We start from the raw sequence: 19,378 nt of genomic DNA, 5'->3' as shown, positions 1-19,378 counted from the left end.
AAGAATAAATGAGTTTATTTTTGTAAAGCTTTCAGAACAATATTTGGCAAGTAGAAAGTTCCGTATGAAGGTTACCACTGAAGAACTGCTCCAGTTGCCATGCTGGGCGAGTCAGCCTGGGATTCCCAGTGTCCCCGTTCACCTCCTCCCCCTCCCTCCACCCCCAGACTCTGCACCTGACCTCCAATCATTCCACAAGACCATTTTGCGCAACTGCCAGGGGGCTGGTCTGTGTGAGGAGAAGTATTGCGCACCCATCTTCCACCAGCCCAGGTCCCCTGGGTGCCAGGCTGCGTGTGCACGAGGGCTTACCCTCTGGCAGACTTTGGTGGCCACCCCACTTGGCTACCACCCTCGGGAAATTCCTTTTGACTCTTATTTTTCAGAAGCTGGGAAGAGCTGCTTCAGCAATTTCCAAGGATCAGGAGTGTCCGTGGCAAACAAGCCCTCTCCCCTCTTCATCCTGCCCCCACCGACAGACCCCACAGGAGGGAGGTGACCCCAGGACCCTTCTGCCCAAGGCCTTGGGCAACATCTGTTGAGTAAGATGAAAACACGGGTTGAAGATTAAGCCACTTTGCCCTGGCTGGCCTGGCACAGGCTGGAAAATGTGTCTGGCAGGCAGAAGCTGGGCAGAAATCCTGTGCCCAGGGTGAAGGCTCCCGGTCCCAGGGGGGTAGGGGGAAGATCTCAGCAGGACGGGTGAGGCCAGAGGGAGAGCTGGGGCCCAACTGAGACACGGAGAAAACACCACGGACAGACGCACACGGTGTGAGGCACGAAGGAAGGGGGCAGGGAGGCCAGAGACCAGCTCGGCCGAGGCTGAAGGAGAGGCAGCAAATGCAAAAGGAAGGAAAAAATATATCCCGCCCTTTCCTCCCTCTTGTGAACCTGTTCAAAGCACTTGCCTCGCCTGCCTTGAGGAAACAGGTGCTGAGTGCTCTCCGGGGGAGGCCAAACTTTCTCCCTGCTTTCCCTTGGGCCACTTTCCCACTCCCTGGGGACAGCAGGAGAGAGTCCGGCGGGAGCTCAGCCCCCCCAATAGACCCCCGCCCATCAGCAAGCCAGGGAATAGGAGCGGCAGCAGCCCTGCTTATTGAACACCTAATCTGCACCAGGCATCCGGCAGGAGCTTTCCTCCTAGCCACTTGGTGAACACGTAGTGAGCACCTACTATGTGCTGGACGGAGTGGATACAGCCCTGGACACAACAGATAAGAATCCCTTGTCGACACAGAGCTCACATGCTGGTATGAGAGGGGCCTGTAAGACGCACAGTGTACCAGCCGGCAATACGTGGAGGGACACAGAAAGCAGGGAGGGGAGACAGGGTTGCTGGGGGAAGGGAAGTCTCACACTTGCGGGCAGATCTGAGGGAAGGAAAGAGCCTTGCAGGCTCTAGAGCCCTGAAGCAGCAGCATGCCTGTGTGTTCAAGGAGCGGCAAGAAGACAAGGTATCTGGAGCAGTGTCGGTGAAGGAGAGAGCTTCCAGAAGGAGGTGAGGGCAGAGAGGAAACCCATCATGTAGGCCACGTACAGGCCAATGCTGGACTTGTTCACAAATCAAGTGGGCAGCCACCGGAGGGCCCTGAATCCAGATGAATTACAAACATGCATTTGCTGCTTTTATTCTCCTAACAACCTTACACGGTGGCTGCTCTTACCAAATCTGAATGTGCAGAAGGGAAACTGAGGTCTGGAGAGGTTAAGCAGTGTGCCCAAGATCACATACCACAGACTAGGGAGCCAGGATCCAAAGGGGGGTAGTCTCACCCCTGGCTCTTAACCAGTGCTGGGGGGGGATATGTTCTGACTCAGGTGGGGGCCCTCTGCGAGCACAATCTGGTGTCACAGCGGCTCCACCACCAGGTGGCTGACCCAACCTCCAGGAAGGGCAGAGCCCCCTGCACAGGCAGAGCACATCCCCCCGACGACGGGAAGACTCCCCAGCCCCGCTCAGGTAGGCGTTCCTTCTGGCATCTGCCGTCCTTCCAGCTGGAATGCCAACCTCTTCCCTTGTGTCCCAACCCCTGACCCCTTCCTCACATAAACAAAGCTCACAAGACTCCAAATGGCCAGGAATCTGGCTTCTGCCCCAAGATCCCTAAAGCCCAGACCCCCTAGCTGTCCTAGACCAGCCAAGGACATTCTGTTCTCAGAGGCGAGGTGGTGGCAGTTGGGTTGAAATGATGAGAGTTATGCTCCTCCTCCCCGCTCCGGCCCGCCACGGTGACCCTCAGCAATCCCAGACTGCTCGCTGGTGGCTGCAGACCAGGCCTGCACTCTGGCCTCCTCACTACCACCACTGCCCCCCACCCCACAGCACCTCACCCCTGCTGTTGTCAGATGACCTGCGACTGGGCTCTGCGCGAATAACACTTCACATCTGGAGCAGCACAGCTGGGCAGAGCTGAGGCCCAGGAGGGCCTGAGCCAGGGGAGACCAGAGGGGAGGGGGCGGCCACTGCAGAGAAGGGAAACAGCTTGGCAGGGCCTGGGCCTGGGGTCCAGAGGGTGGGGGTGCGACCGAGGGTCCGAGGTGTCTGAGACACAAGCGCTTCTACAAACTTGATTTCATTCCATCAGTGACCTGCAGTGGAGGGGACACTTAGCACTGAGAAGGCCTTAGGAGCATCTCGTCGACAGAAAGGGAAACTGGGGTCTGGAAGGAGGGAGGGACTGGTCCACTGTCACTCGGCAAATGAGAATTAGAGGGAAAGAAGAGACCAGGTGGCCTGACTAAGATTCCAGTATCCAGGGTGAGTGAGTTTTCCAATACCCGGGACAGCCTGAGCCTGAAGGACACCCCTGCTCCCTCCCCGGGGCCCCCGCCCTCACCAGAGTCACCACAGGCTCCTCTGCACCAGCAAATCTGACTGTGCCCACCAGGGCCCTCCGTGACACACCCCACGTCCACGTGCATGTACCTGTAGGGTGCAGACCCCTCCCCTCCAGCCTCCAGGGCCCTGCCTGCCTCCAGCACGGGGCGGGGGAGCAGCGGCCCTTCTCGGGGTGAAGAGGCACTGAGAGGGCAGGGAGGAAAAGTTCCCAGTGTTCCAAATCAGCCCAGCTGGGATCAGTCTGGAACGGGCCCCTCTCCACAGCCCACAACTCATATGAGTCCTGCCCCATCCATACTTTTCTGGAAGCCTGATGGGGGAGGGAAGGGTGGGAGACAGGGGGACAGGGCAGAAAAGCAGTCAGCCCAGGAGCATGGAGGTAGAACAGGCCACCTGAACGTGAACACCTGTCCAAGCAGGTGATCTCCGTGGATCATGCCTCCCATCCCCCTTCCTCCAGCCGAAGGGTACCTGAGCCCTGACCAGGCAGGTGGAAGGTGATGCCACTCCCTGGTCCTAGAGGCCCCAGAACAACAGGCACCTGGCCAGGCTGGAGAGGCATGCAAGATGCCCTTTTATGGGTTTTTCCAAGGACTTAAGTCTCAAATTGAAATGAGAGGCCCTGCATCTCATCAGAAGGGGCCTCATGACTCATTTCCTCCCAGTCCAGCTTTGGCCTCAGGAAGTGTCCCCCTCCTCCTCCTCCCCCAATTGCCCAGCACCCTCGGGGGCTAGCAGCATGCTTAGGTCTAAAGTTGGCTATAACCAAGGAGCTGAGGGGAGAGGAGGTGAGACCAGCAGGGTAGGGAAGGGACTGTCACTCACCACCAGTTCATGGTTGGATGGAGGAATGCAGGGGGCCGCCACCTGTGGGAGGCACAGAGAAAGGGCAAGGTTAGCATCTTTCATCCCCATAGAAAACCAGGGCTTCCTCAGATCATTCCATGGCCCCACCTCCACGCTAGACACCCCTTCCCTCAACCCAACACAATGACAATCTCCAGCTCAAGAGGCCATCAGAAGCCTGTGCAGCGACGTGGGAAAATCTCAGGCAATAACGCTGGGTAGAGGAGGCGCGGCAGAAGGCAAAAACGAAATGTATATCACAAGTTTTCAATTCTGTAGAAAAATATGCAGAAGACTGGAGGTCAGTACACCAAGATTTTTAAGAACAGTGGGTGAAGGTAATAAGAATAAGGATTTTTTTTTTTTTGCTTTTGCTCTATGTTCTACAGTATGCTAAGATTTGTTTCAAATTTTTAGAAAAACATGTTTAAGACCTCTAAGAAAGGAGGTTCTCCCCAATGCTCATCTCACTCAAAATTGCAGTGTCCTGGGTCCACTTGGCATGTGGGAAGCAGGCTGGTGAAGGGCCTCTCCCAGCTCTTCCCAAGAAAGCCTTGAGAGGTGAAAGCACCCTCTACAGGCAAGCATTATTTTTAACATCATCTTCATCCTCCTCTCTGATGGAGGGTGGGGGGGTGGCAATTTGGGCCTCCAGACAGGGGAGGGAGGGACGGAGGGCTGTATTTCTTCCTTCCCTGAGATAACACCCTCCCCCCCAGGCAGGGCAGCCAAAACCACTACCCTGACAATTAGCAGGGCCGTTTATCAGAGACGCAGTGTGCTCTTTTTTTTTCTAGCTGGGACACGTTTTTCTTGGAGCTCATACCTCAGTCTTGGCTCCAATTCCCAACCCAAGGGGCCCACAGAGGGGACTGGGCGGGGGGGCTCTCCCTCAGGCATGAGTGTGTCTGGGCACAAGCCCTGGATCACCAAAGAGGGGTCGTTGCCTTCTCACACAGTGGGCAACCCCTGCCCCAGCCACCACCCCAGGGAAGCAGTCACCACGACAGTGGGCAGTCCTTGCCCCAGCCACCACCCCAGGGAAGTGGTCACCATGACAGTGGGCAGCCCCTGCCCCAGCCACCACCCCAGGGAAGCAGTCACCATGACAGTGGGCAGCCCCTGCCCAGCCACCACCCCAGGGAAGCAGTCACAGTGACAGCCTAGGCCCGGCTGGACCTGGCTGTTCACAAGAAGCCACCCTCTGCCAGGCCCTCCCTCCACCTGACCCAGTCTGTCCTCCGAGCAGCCCAAGGGATCTCTAGGCTTGACACACCAGCCCAGAAGGGGACAACATGCACATGAGGGTGTGCCCTGAGCTCTGCAAGGGGTGGAGAAGCTGGGAGTTTAGCATCCCTGGCTTCTTGACCCAGTCCTGCTACAGGCTTCCTGCCCAACTCAGTCTCCAGGCAGGGAAGCCTGAGCTGAGTCTCAGTATCTATCACCCTGTACTGTATCTATCTATTAATCCCAGACTGTTGAGAGACTCACCTATGAGGCCAAACAAGGGAACGATAGCTAACACCTGTTGAATATGGACCACAGAAATGACAGGCATTATTACCAATGCTTGACACACATTAACTCATTTAATCCTTCCAACAACCCAATAAGGTAGGTTCTATTATATCTTCAGTTGAGGCGTCAGGGGGCACAGAGAAGTTAAACAACCTGCCCAAGGTCACAGAGCTGATAAGTGGTCAAGATCTGAACCCAGGCATTCTGATTCCCAAAATGAAATGTGAAGGGGAACTCATCCCCCGTGTTTAAGAGAATGAGGAAATAAGGGGGGGAAATGCTCCCACAAGTTCAGGGTTCTTGACACACACACCAGCCATGGAGCCATGAGTGACTTAGAAGTTTTGGGGAGGGGGGTACAGGGCCTGTGGTGGGGTGGAAGATGCCAGGAAAACAGACTGGGAAGGAAGGGAAGGTCCCAGAGGTGACTGTGGGCTGCAGGGCTCGCTACCTGCCCCACCCACCAGACAAGGTCTCAGCCATGGGGGACCCTGGTGTCCCCATCAGGCACCTTCAGGGCAGGAGTCCTGCATCTAGCAGTGGCCTCCTCCCTGTCTCCTCCGGCCCCCAACCGCACTCAGGGGCTGTAGGCTTCAACCTTCTGGGGCCAGGCCCCCTGTGTCTCCCCCACCTCTCTGTCATTTACGGGTCCCTCAGGCCCTGGGTGGGAGTAGGTGCAATCCACAGGGCAGCACCCTGCTCTGCTCCTTCCTTCCGAGCTGGGGCTGGGCAGGGCTGGGATCCTGATGGAGGACCACATCAAGGGCTCGGGCCACAGCATCCCAGGCCCAGGTAAGTCCCGTCCACAGCCACTGTCTCCCACGCCACGGCACCAGGGGATTCCTAGTCTTCATTCAGGGTCCGGGGATTGAGGGGGAGGTTATGGGCACATTTAAAGCAGCGGTAGAATGGACAGTATCCTCTGAAATAGTGGAGGGGGGCGGGGTCTCTCTCCTAGAAACATCCTAGGGCAGTAGAAATAATGGGGGTCCAGGTGTCCTGACCTCAGGTCCCTGCTCTGCTCCCCATGAGGCAGAGCCACCCTCTAAGGACTCAGATCTGAGGGGAATCTGTGGACCCCCAGCCAGCGGGCCTGGGTGCCCCTCATGGCCTGCTGCCCCCCAGCAGCCTCCTCTGCCCGCCGCCCACAGCTGTGCATTCCAGGCCAGCCGGCCGGCCAGCCCACTAACTTTGTTGTGTGTTTCAATGTTTCTTGTCTCTCTCTCTCTCTCTCTCTCCTTTTTTTTTTTTTTTTTGTAAGCAAAGAAATGTTTCCTTAAAAGGCTGTCTCCTTCCCTCCGGCACCCTGGCCCCTGGCCACCGTCTCAGGAGCCTGGAATGTGCCAGGGAGAGCCAGGGCCCCCTGCCACTCCGTGGCCCGTGCCTCCGGCCCCACACCCCGGGTGTCAGCACTGACCACTCCCATTGCCCCTTAGGGACCAAAGCTAGGAACCCTCTCTCTGCAGAGAGGGCAGACTCTGGCATGTCCGCAGAGGCTCTGGGTCCCAGCCCTGTCGTATCCCTGCTTCCCTGGCATGGGCAGTGCAGGACTCCAGGGCTCAGCCCCAGGAGGTCAGCCTCAGGTAAGCCTCCTCCCCGGTGTACCTCCAAAACCCCATCTACACTCTGGGGGCTGAGCTGGCCTGATGCGCAATCTTTCCACCCTGACAAAGAGAACAATAAAAGCAGCAGCTGCAAATGCTCGCAGTACACTTGCTATATACCAGGCACTGTCCTTCACACTCCATATAAATTAACGCATTCATTCCAACAAAGAGCCTCAACACTCCGTTTTACGGACAAGGAGGCTGAGGCACAGGGAGGTTAACAAGCTGTCCAATAGAGGAGGCAGGATGCTAACCCAGGAGCCCGGCTCCAGCTCAAGATGTGCTCCTGCCCTGTCTGCTATGCCCATGCTCCTGTAACTGCTGATTTCCATGCAGCCACGGTCAACAATAGTAACGGAAAGCTTGAGGAGTGTGGCTGTCTGTCTGCTACTGTCCCTAGCTCTTTTCTTAGACTCATTTTGATCCTAATAAAAAATGAACGGGGCGCCTGGGTGGTTCAGTTGGTTAAGCATCCAACTCCTGATTTCAGTTCAGGTCATGATTTCATGGTTTGTGAGTTCGAGCCCCATGTCAGGCTCCGTGCTGATGGTGTGGAGCCCGCTTGGGATTCTCTGTCTCCCTCTCTCTCTTTCCAAAAATAAATAAGTAAACATTTTTTTTAATGCATGGAGTACAGACTTATTACCCCTTTTCACAGGTGAAGAAAATAAGGCACAGAAAAGGTAACGATTTGCCCAAGGACACTGTGGCAAAGCAGTCTGGCTCTGGGGCCTGCAAAGTACGGGGGGGAGGGGTGCGGGGGGAAGGAGGTGCGTCCAGGAGGAGAGTTACGGGGGGCCGGACCAGGGCCGATGCCTGGCATCCATCAGCACCCCCCCCCAACTAATGTTTCCTGAGTTTCAAATGTCCCCAAGCACAATACCAACCACAGGTAACACCCTTGGAGACTCCCCTGGGATCACAAAGGTCTAAAGCACCAGACAGCAGCCAGCCAGCCAGCCAGGGGCTCTCTGCATGACCTGGCCCTTGCCCTCCTGTCCCATGTCATCTCTGTGTCCATCCCCTTGTCAAGGACCCAAAGCCACACATAAAGCGGGGGGGGGGCTTTTCTCAGTCCTTTGAACACACCTAGCTCTGCCCCTCCTCAGAGTCTCTGCATATTGCTGTTCCATCTGCCCACTGTCTGCATAGCTGAGTCCTTCCCAGCCTTCTAGTTATGGCTTAAATGCCACCACCCCCGAGAGGCCCTCCCTGACTCCCTTAAGTTACACACAAAAGCACGCACACACATTCACTCTCCTGTACTCTTATCTCTTCCTTCACAGATCTAATTACAATTTCTAATTACGCAGGTGTCTGTTTCCTTGTCCATGTTTCCCCCGCTAGAAAACAACCACCATGAGAGCAAAGGAATACGTCTTGTTCATCACATGGTCCCAGCACATAGTAGCTGCACGCTAAGTACTTATAGAAAGAAGAAAGACCTCAAGGCCCAAGAAAAGAAGGCACCTGCCTCCACTAGTGGTAAAAGGCACTGCCATTTGTTAGGCGCCTCCTTTGTGCCAGGCGCGGGGCCTGATCCTGCCACACGCCAGTCTCTCTGACACCTTCCAGTCCTGCAGAGTCAGTAATATTGCTCCCATTTTACAGGTGAAAAAATGGAGGCTCAAAGAGATCCTGACACGTGTCCCAGGTCAGTCAGATGGGGAAGGGTGCCCAGCAAGTGAAATCTTGGTCCGTGGGCTCCAGGTACCCGCCTGGCAAGGCCCCCATCACCTCAGGAACATGCGGGTGGCAGGACCCGGACCAGCTGGGTGACACCACCCGTTCTCAGGGCCTCAGGCGCGGTTACAGAAAACCCCAGACTCTTAAACTTGCCCAACCCTTTGGAGGAGCTCCTCACACCCAAGTCCGCCTGGCCCCTGGGGCTGGGCAGGGCTGTCTTCCCCAGCCAAATCCAGAGCCGCTTGCGTCTCTGGCTTCAGCACTTCCTACCATCCTGAGCAGAATGTTCTTTTCTTCCCCTATCTCTAGCTAGTCCTTTTTCTGTGTGTGGTAAAATGCACACAACATAAAATTTACTATTTTAACCTTTTTTTTTCCTTAAGTTTATTTATTTTTGAGAGAAAGAGTGCGAGTAGGGAAGGGGCAGAGAGGGAGGGAGACACAGAACCCGAAGCGGGCTCCAGGCCTTGAGCTGTCAGTACAGAGCCCGATGCAAGGCTCAAACTCGGAACAATGAGATCATGACCGGAGCCGCAGTCAGATGCTTTACAGACAGAGCCACCCAGGCGCCCCGCCATTTTAACTGTTTCTAGGAGTACAATTTAACAGCAACCAAATGCAGTGACACTGCTGTACAACCATCAGCCTTCTCCGTTTCCAGAATGTTTTCATCTTCCCAAACAGAGATCCCACGCCCTTGAAACAAGAACCCCTTCCCCCTTTCCTCCCAGGCCCTGACGATCTCTAATCCACTTTTCGTGTCTATGAATTCACCTGTTCTAGGCCTTCATACACTGGGGCTCATGCAGCATCTTGTGTTTGGCTTATTTCACTTCGTGTTACGGGCTGAGTTATATCCCCCCAAATTCATATGTTGAAGTCCCAACCCCCCCAGTGCCTCAGAATGTGGCTGTGTTTAGAGACAGGTCTTTAAAGAGGTGATGAAGTCACAAGGCCATCAGGGCGCCCTCATCCACTGTGGCTGGTGTCCTCACAAGAAGAGCACCCACAGAGAGTCCGTAGGGGCACATGCAAAACTAGAGGACCATGTGAGGCCCCAAGGAACAGGCAAGGAGAGGGGCCTCGGAGGAAATGAAACGTGCCAACGCCTTGACCGTGGACCTCCAGCCTCCAGGACTGTGTGAGGGTCATCCATTCACGTCATCCCGCTTAGCAGAGCTGCCTTCCTTTTTAGGGCTGAATACTATTCCCCTGTGTAAGCACAGCACGTTGTGTTTATCCATCCATCGTCCATGGACACCCAGGCTGCTTTCCACAGAAGTCCCTGCTGACACATCCTACACACCCCTGCCCCCACAACCCCAGGCACCCAACTCGAACGACACCGGAAGGTACACGGGAGGGGGGGAAAGGAGGGTTTGCAGAGCGCCTGCTGGGCTTTACACACATTATGTTTATTTAGCCTCCATGACAAGGTTTTGTGGCAAAGGGGCTCAGAGAGGTTAAGCAATTGCCCCAAGTTGAACAGCTAGTAGTAGTAATGGCAGAAGGAACAGAAGCTGCTGAGGTTTTTTGTACACTCACAGTGTGCCAGGCACACTATGTTACCCCTTACACTCCTTGTGACCTTTTTTTAATGTTTATTTCTTTGAGAGAGAGAGAGAGAAAGAGCAGGGGAGGGTCAGAGAGAGGGAGAGACAGAATCCCAAGTGGGCCCCACACTGTCAGCACAGAGCCCAACCCAGGGCTCGATTCCACAACCGTGAGATCATGACCTGAGCCGAAACCAAGAGCTGGACACCCAACCTACTGAGCCACCCAGGCGCCTCTCCCTGTGACTTTCTTGAGGTAGACATTAGTGCCCTCATCTCACAAGATCTCAAGCAGTCTTCTCAGCAATCCTGTGAGATCCAAGATGGCACAGCTACCAAGTGACAGTGCCCAGACTGCCACCTGGGTCAGCCTGACTGATACCCACCTTGCCCAGCACACCACGCTGCCTCCGTGACCGCACACGGGTATCAGGGCTGTGAGAGCAGAGAGCACAGGGAGCGGGGAGGCAGGGTCCACGGAGCAGGGGCCTCTGGGCCAGGCCTCCGGGACACATTGCTTTTGTCTACCGACTGCCACACCCACTCCTGTTCTAAGAGCCCCAAGCCTGGGCAGCCCTGGTGCCTTGTTCAGAGCCTGGAGCTCACTATACGGATAGGGTTTTAAGAGGTGGAGATGAGGAAAGGGCATTTCAGGGAAAATGATCACATGAACAAGGCACAGCAGAAGGAACCACCAGAAGTACCCTCTGGCTGGGACACGGGGTTGGGGAAGGGAAGGAAGAGGGACACTAAAGGACATACTGAAGGAGACAAAGGGAAGGAGGACTAGGACTGGCTGCAAACTCTTTCTAGGCTGGACCATGGGCAACTCTGACTGCCCAGCAAAGAAGTTAAGGCTTTTAGATGCTGGCACTGGGGAGCCACTGAAGATGCCTGAGTAGGTGAGGAGGCAGGGGAAGTGAATGGTGAAGCTTAAGGCAGGCAGAATATAGGCAACAGCAACACTACTAATAATGGGGAGAGGGCAGGGGATGGAGAGGAGAAGATCGAAAGCCCAGAGACAAGGGGTCACTGGACACCTTAAAACCAAGAGGCCCTCATCCCTACCCGAACAAAACACACACTTGGATAGACCCCTACCCTCAGCCTCTACTTCTCCTCCCCCAGCCACAGCACTGGAGGATACCACTGCCCCCACTGCTTCCCGCCTTGCCCTGCACAAAGCAAGTGGACCCTCCCCACAGGAGCAGCTGTTCACCCTCGGGACCCCGCTCAGGGAGCCTGTGGCCAGCACGGTGCTACGTGAGCCCTGGTCAGTGAAGCGACACCATGGGGGGTCACGAATAATGCAGACCATGATCCCATAGGATCCCAGAGGATCTAGCCCATGTGTCACGTGACTGAGGAAAGAGCCAGAGGCCCCCCCTCGGCTGTGGACAGCCCAGGACCTCAGACTTAAAACTGTGCTGGGCTCCAGCAAGAAGACCACAGCCAGCCCCTCTGAGCCCAGCCAAGTGGACCAAGGGATGGCTGGGGTTCTGAGCCCCAGGCCCTGGGCAGGGGGCTCCTGGGGAAAAGACGGCCACTGCCCTGACTCCATTTCCTCCCAGGCCCAGGCCCTCCCCTCCAGGCCCTCAGCAGAGCTCGCTCCCGGCCTGCTCGGCTGTTTCCTTCCCTTATATAGAGTTCTGCTCGGGATCAGGAAAGGAAGTGCATCCAGTTCCTGGAGGCAAGAAGGGGCCTGTTCCCAGGGACACCTCGAGCTGAGGGGGGTAGGGCACGTCCCAGCTGAGAGTCCCCTCCGGAGCCAGGGGACCAGCCCTTTCCCCAAACCCAGCTCAGGCTCCAACTCAGACAAGAAACAGAGGGGAGTCCCAGAGGGCCGACTCTGGGCACTGCCCGCAAGACTCTTGTCCCCACGCCTCCCCCCAGATCCTTGTGGGCCGTACACCTCTTGAACCACTGACCCGATCAACCCATTCCCCGAGCCCCAGCAGCCACCCTTACTCCCCGGTCCACCCTCTTGTCTGGAGACCTTCTCCTCGGGCCCCACGCACTGGCCGCCCAGCCCACTGCCAGCTTCCAGGTCTGGTAACACAACTCAAGAAAGGGGGGAAATAGTGGGGGAGAGGGAGAGAGGCAAACCATGAGAGACTCTTGAATGCTGAGAACAAACTGAGGACTGATGGGTGTGGGGGGGGATGGGGGGTGATGGGCATGGAGGAGGGCACTTGTGAGGATGAGCATTGGGTGTTATATGGAAATCAACTTGACAATAAACTATTTTTAAAAAAAAAAAAAAAGAAAGAAAGAAAGAAAAAAGAAAAAGAAAAAGAAAGGGCTTCCCAGACAGGGAAGTTTCTCTCCAGGCCAACACCTCCCTGACCTCTTAGCCACACCCACACGCGGCAGCCTGACCTCTGAAGCTCAGGCCTACAGAGGGGGAGAGCTGGGTGTGCCTTCCTTGGCCCCGCCGGAAGGTTCCAAGCCACAGGAAAGGGGGTGCGGTGGACCGGGCAGTGTATATGCTTGCTGTACAGCCGGCAGGCCCCCACCTACTGAAGCTGGTCCCTTGCGGAGCCCTTCCGGAAGACGGCAAGAGACAGCACCCGGATCAGCCCACGCTGTAGGCCCGCCTGCTTGCAGAGCACTTTCTCAGATGATTTGCCTCCCCTTGAGCCCTGGCTGGGACCCCAGCTCTGGAGCCCCACTTAGCCGCACCCACAATTAGTGAGTCCAAGACGGCTGAGGTTACAACCAGGCCAGCCTTCCTAGGATGAGACTCCAGTGACCGGGGGACTCAGAGAAGCTGAGGTCAGCAAACCTTTACTGAGCACCTACTACGTGCCAGGCCATTGGGAGCACCCGAGAGTAAGCCAGGGGTCCAAGAGGGGCTGAGCAATAGCCACAAGACGAGGGTGGGGCACATGGGGCCACAGGAATGCACCAGCAGGGCTAAGAAGGCTCAGGCAGGGTGGGCCCGGGGCTTGACACTGGTCAGCATACTGGACTCATGGCCCTCTCCCCACCCTGCCTCCGCCCGCTGCTCTCTTGCTCAGCACCGACAACCACCCCACTCCCCCACCCCAGCCACCCAAGGTCATGGAGCCAGAAACCTGAGTGGCCGCCTTGACTCCTCCTTCCCTTCCCTCCCACCAAGCCCAGATAATTCTTCTGCCCAAATATCTCTCCAAGCCACCCTACCCTCCAGTCCCCTTAGCCACAGAGATTATTGTGAGAGCCTCCTAACTCAGGTCTCTGCCTTGGGTCTTGCCCTCTAACCTATTCCCCACTCGGCAGCCAGGGAGCTATTTCTAAAATGCGCATCCATTGCTGTCACTCTCCTGACTGAAGTCCTTCCCGGATCCAAGGGATAGAGTCCAAATGCCCTAATATGGTCCTCAAAGTCCTCGGGGACCTGGCTGGGTGTCTCTTTCAGTCCCCATTCCCCACCTCTCTGCCTCAAAGCCTTGTTCCAGCCAAAGAAACCCCTTTCCAGGTCCAATTCTGTTCCATCTACTACTACACTCTGAGGTACTAGAGGTTATCAGCCCATTTCCCAGATGAGGCTCCAAGAGGTCATATACCTCACCCAAGGTCCCAAGCCTCAGCTCTGCCCGGCACCACCCCACCTTGCCCAGTCAGGGGCCACAGCAAGAGTTTCATGGAGGACATGGCCTCTGAGGTGGGGGGGGGGGGGCAGGCGCAGGAGGGACTGCAGAGGTGGGAGAACAGAGAGGAGACCAGTCAGCTGGGCCCAGGGTGCAAGCGGCAAAATGGAGGAAACGGGTCAAAGAGGGCACGCTGTGCAAGGCCTAGGGGGTGGGACTGAGGCAAATGTCCAGGGCTCTGGAGCAGCCCAGTGCCTCCAGAGCCAGTGAGAGAGGGCACCGGTGAGGGGCAGGGCTGGAGGCCAAACGTCCAACCTAAAATAGGCTGCTGCCACCAAAGCGAGTCTGGTGCTGAGCCAGGGCCGGAAGCAGAGCCGAGAGCCTACCAAGAGAGCTTCAAGGCGACATGAGAAGATGGAGAAGCCATATGCCACTGCGGGGCCCAGCCTGGAGGACTCAGAGGAAGCAAGGCCTCCATGATATAAGTAAAAGTGTCACCAGGCACAGACTTCAGAGCTGCCTTCTCCTGAGATCCAAACACCAGGGAAAACCACAGTCCTTCTTCCCCTCCTGGAGAGGGGCCATTGGTTCTGAAGCAGGGGGTGGGGTGACATGGCCTATAGCACAGAAGACAACTTCTAGGAAGTTCCTAGAAGAGTCTGGTCAAGGAAAGGGCTGTGGTCTGTGGTGGAGGTTTCAGTAGAATGGGGGGCAAGACAGGAGGGGGGTGACCAGCATGGGAAGCAAGACCAAGCATTCACTCAACAATACTGAGAAGGGCCCCTGGTGCCAGATTCCCAGCTAGGGGGACAGAGATGAATGCTGGAGGAGGCACACATGTAAACAGAGAATTATAAAAGAGCCCAGTAACTGCTATAATGAAGGTATGAAGAGGGCTATTATCTCACTGGGATTCAAACCCATCTGTTTTTCCAGAAATGACTCCCAGAGGGAGACTGCCCACCCAACCCCCCTCACTCCCCACTGAGGGTTTCTGTCCCCAGATGAGAACTTTAAGGGACAAAAGTCTTTGACCCGAAACTGTGCCAGAACAGTAAGGCAGGAAGGATGCATGGGAAAAATATCTAAGAGCGAGGGGGAAACCCAAGGAGTCAAAGGGCTCGGGGACTGCTGGGAAGCACACCAGCAGCCCTCGGACATGGCAGAGGAGGCTGCGGGGAGCGTGGTGGGGGAGAGGCTGGCCTCAGCCAGGCCACGAACTGTGAATTCTGGGGCTTGGGGCCGCACTCGAACCCACACAGACACCAGAGGCTCCCTTGGCCTTCTTCAACTAGACCTGCTCGCGGGCCAGGACGGGGGGGCCTCCTGACCTCTCTCCCTTCCACACCTGTGTGGCACCTTCCAAAGTGCAGCTGTTTACCCCCTGCTCCCCAATCCCCAGGATGCAACGGGTTGTCTGGGGCACCACCGACTGGGTAACAGCTTTTGAGGGGGGAAATGCACCCAACACGAACACTTCAATTGCATGACGCACGCAATTTCAGAAACACCAAAATGTAAAAAAAAAATCTCAAATCTGAAGAAAATTTTTGTTGGTTCATCAGGCTCCCTAAACAGCCCTATGCTGCTGACAGTCAGGAAGTCCCTCCTGCCTTGGGTCTTGCCCCCTTCACCTAAAAGGGCTTCCTTTCTGAAAGATTCAGGGAAGCCGAAAGAAAGAACGAGGTGAAAAGAAAGCCAACCCCATACTGGCCAGGAGAAAATTCTACATCCTCAAAGCCCCTCTGTGGCTTTGACGTCCCCTGGACCCCTAAAGGTCATTCTGTTTCGTCGCCTGACTCCAGACTGCTCTGAATCGAACCAAGAAACAGGTAGCTGGGAGCAGATTCAGTTCTGAAAGATCATACATAACACCTTCTGTTTGTGGATCCTTATTTCCAAATTCCTCAACACATCCAGAGGCCATGAGTTTCCAACCAAAGGGCAGCAAGTGGGACAGAAAAAGCACTGGACTGGAGTCAGGCATGGCTCCCAATGGCACTTTGTCACAGACCACCATATACTGAAGCTCCCTGCATTTATAAAATGGGCGTAAGGAGACCTACTTCACAGGGTGCAACTCAATAAAGTTGACTGAGCTGACACGTTTAAACACCCCTGGAACACAGCACCCACTTGGTGGGGACATCAGTCCCCTTCTAGTGAGTCAGTTGCTATTATTATTACTCCTCTCTGCCCCTCAACATCTTCACTTACAGAGCAGTAAACTGCGCGGAGCCCTGTTCTGAGCACTGTGTGTATCCCAACTCTTCAAATCGTTACTTCAACCCTGTGAGGCAGGCTCTGCCCTTACACCCTCACAGAAGAAGAAACTGAGGAACAGTAACAGATGGGATGATCGTTGATTTACAAGGTCCCATCTACCGTCAGAGATTGAGACAGTAGAATACAACGCAAAAGATTCCCATCCAAAAAAAAAAAAAAATCCACCTTTTCCCCCTGAGATTTCAACTCTGGCCTAGGCTTCTGAAAATGTACTCATGTAGGAAACTCCTGGGCCCCAGCTGGCAGCGACAGGAGGAGTTCGTGCCTTGGTTCCGCATAATTAGCGCATGTCAAGGGCTGGTGTGCCGGAACCCCATCTGCTCCGATGAGCAGCACCAGGAGCCCCAAAAGCAGGAATCCCAGGGGTCAGGCAGCCCAGCCGCATGTTGCTCCTTTAAATCCATCTGTGGCCAAAGCGCAGGAAGCCCCCTCTCGCTCCCAATTAGCGGGCAGGCAGCAGAGACTTGAAGCCAAGCCAGCCCTGAAGGCCAGCGGAGGTCTGGCTGTCACCGGCATTGTTTGGCTCCATCTGACGCATATCCACCCCCCTGCTTCCTTGTTCTCCAGGAGAACCTCGGAGATGCACACATCTAAAACCAGGTCTGGGGGAAGGGGTGCTGCAGGGAGGGGCAGCGGAAGGCCTGCCTCTACCGGGTTCAGAAAACGCAGTGGGGGGGGTTAAACAGACAGGAGAGGGGGCTCACATGGGCTACAGACCGGTGGCCCAGAGACACCGCTGATGCACATACACACGGTTCACACGCCCCGAGGCACGCACACAGTGCACACACAGCCCTGCGGCCCACTGCCAGCTCCAGATGCAAAGTCACTCCCCGGTGCTCCCGGCCCCGCCCCGAGCAGAACTGCACCAGCAGGAACACAGCAGCCGCATAGGCACACCCACGGGCAGGGGACCTGGTCCCGGAGCACAGCTGATCTGCGGAAGCCAGGGGCAAAACGACCCATGTGGGCAGCCTGGAGGAGGGGAGTGCATAACCGGCAGAGGTGGGCGGTGGTTCAAGTCTGAATACTCACCCAGATCTCAGAGGGTGTTGTTTCAAAGTGCCCACAGGAGCCAGCCCGTCCACTGCGGCAGGGCCAGCAGCAGATCCCCCCAGACTCCCCCCGCCACCTGCTTCCTGCCCGTCCTTCTGGAAGAGCAGGTGAGGGGCAAGGCACACGGATGGAAGCTGGGTAGGAGGGGTCAGAAACAGCAGGGCAAGTGTACTAACCAGGGGGCAGATCTGAGAGGAGGATACACATCACGAAAGTCATGGAATAAAGGCATGGGAGCTGGAATTTTAGGGGTGGAGGTAGTGAGGAGGAGCAAAACCGAGCTTAGGCCTTGACTGACAGCCCCAGTGTCTGAATGCGTAGAATGTGCCACATTTAATTCTTTCAACAGTGTGTATAGTAGACACATCTCCCTTTTCCCATATGAGGCCACAGGGGCTCAGTGAGAAAAGTATGTTGCCCAAGGTCACATGGCTACGAGCAGTGGAGCTGGAACTTGAACCCAGGAGAGTCAGACTGCAAAATCTATACTCCTACAGGCAACCCAAGTCATCCGGGTGCTTCAAAGCCAACGCAGGGCAGCTATGGGGCCTAAAGGGTGTGGCAGTATAGCTGGGGGGAGAGGCTAATGCAGAGGGGTACAAAGAAGCGAAGGGGTAGAGGGCGGGATGGGCATGCCATCTTGGACCCCCGGCTCCTAGTTGACTCATTCAGTGGCTGGGCCTCCCGGGAGCATTTCCGGAGCCCCAGACAGCTCTGCAGACTAGGAGCCACCTGCCCAGCAGAGACACTGGGCCATTACTCACCCCCAACTGTTACTCACTCTTCTCTGCACCCTGCCGCCCAGCACATCACTTACTCCCACTCTGTTCTCTGAGAGGAACCAAGGGGAGCCGGCGGATCTGGCTGGGTCCCCCCCTCACGTCATTAGCTCCAATCCTGCCAGCGCATCTCCACCTGAGTCACTGGGACGGAGCCCTGGAGACTCCAGCCCCCTCAACCCTGACAGCTGTTACCCTCCAGTCTGTTCCAAGAAACGGAGCTGCCTGGAGCGGTCACTGGGCAAAGAACCTTCCAATCCCAGGGCTGGAAAGGACCTTCCCAGCATCTCAGCTGGCTTCCCAGCAGTTGCCTGAAGACCTTCCAGGACACCCACGTCCATGCTGGATGGCTCCTCTAGCAGCCCCAAGAGGAAGAGCCTCTCTGTTCAGAAAGATCCATGGACTTACAGGATTTCAGCACCGGTTACAGAACTCTCCTAATGCCAATCTCCCATCTTAAAAATGAAACAAGCCAGAGAGGAGACGTGATTTGCCCAAGGTCACACAATTCCAAAAAAGGACCTGAAATGGGCCGCTTGAACCACCCCCCCCCGCCCCCGCCCCCAGTCCCTCCACTGTACTACAAGTCCCAGGCCAGGCCCTGAAGCCCACCCTCCCCCCTGCCCACTGCCAAGCAGCTGCTAGTCCCAAAGCACTGGAACTGGGAAAGCTGAAGCCGAGATGAGGAGAGAAGGAAGGAAGGGGTTGCCACCAAACAGCAGTTGGGGGGCAGCAACCTCTGCCTAATGGTGAAAGGGCACCAGGAACAGTCTTCCCAGCAGATGAGGAGAAAGACCACAGGCCTTCTGGAGGCCATGCAGCGAAAAGGCCAGGCCCTCTGGCAGCAGTGACGGGAGGAATTCCTGGGGTCCCAGCTGGGGACTTGGGAGAGTCCCGGCCTCCTCTCTGCTCACCTCTCCTCCCCCTTGCCCCTCGCCCCAGCTCACCCCTGCTCTCCCAGAGCTCCAGCCTGGAATCCAGGCTGGACGCGGCCTCCGCTCCCACGCCCAGCTCAGCCCAGCTGGCCACATCAGACACAGCCCCCTGTGTGGTGTCCCGGGCAGCTCACAAGGCATCGAGGAGCCTTCGAAGCTCGCGAGACACTGGGGGGACCTCGTCTGTTCTTGTGCTCTTCCCACCCACTCTGGGCACTTATCCCTGCCGAGAAGCCCCTGCCTGCCTCTCTCCCTCTGCACCAACAGAAGAATAATAACGACAACCAAAGGTCACACAACATGGCTTATATGCTGGACGTGGTTCTTTTTATTTCCCACTTTTGACAGATGAGTAAATTAAAGCACCGACCACAGTCACATAGCCTGCAAGAGGTGGGGTCAAGACTGAAACCCAGACAGTGTGGCTGCAGCATCTGATCTTGACCCCTCCGTTGCCACACTGCCTCACAATAGGACCTCGCTCCAAGTTAAAGCTCCTGAAATCCCTGATTCCTCGTCCCCACAGTCACTGAACTCCTGCAGTCACACTGGCCTTGCTGACACTCAACGGTTTTCACGGCTCTGAACAGGCAGCCCCTGTCCAGACACTTTCCAGGCCACTTACTCCTCAGGGCCACTTTCCTCCCCCTGACTCGGGGACACTCCTGTTTTTTCATTCGTTCAACAAACAGCGAGGGCCT

At 56.1% G+C, this 19,378-nt stretch overlaps 1 protein-coding gene across 2 annotated transcripts in view; it reads right to left on the bottom strand.

Moving 5' to 3' along the window:
- The window catches only part of TNS1 (tensin 1), a 182,022-nt gene that overhangs the window by 111,656 nt on the left and 50,988 nt on the right, over positions 1 to 19,378 (bottom strand). For both annotated transcript variants that reach the window (XM_039233097.1, XM_039233098.1), the window contains one exon: positions 3,665 to 3,706. The gene's annotated coding sequence lies outside the window, so the exon portion shown is untranslated. The remainder of the gene's footprint in view (positions 1 to 3,664; positions 3,707 to 19,378) is intronic.

The sequence above is a fragment of the Hyaena hyaena genome, unplaced genomic scaffold, assembly GCF_003009895.1.
Source record: "Hyaena hyaena isolate Hyena2069 unplaced genomic scaffold, ASM300989v1 scaffold_71, whole genome shotgun sequence".
NCBI classification, from domain to species: domain Eukaryota; kingdom Metazoa; phylum Chordata; class Mammalia; order Carnivora; family Hyaenidae; genus Hyaena; species Hyaena hyaena.
This window is presented reverse-complemented; position numbering and strand designations above follow the sequence as displayed.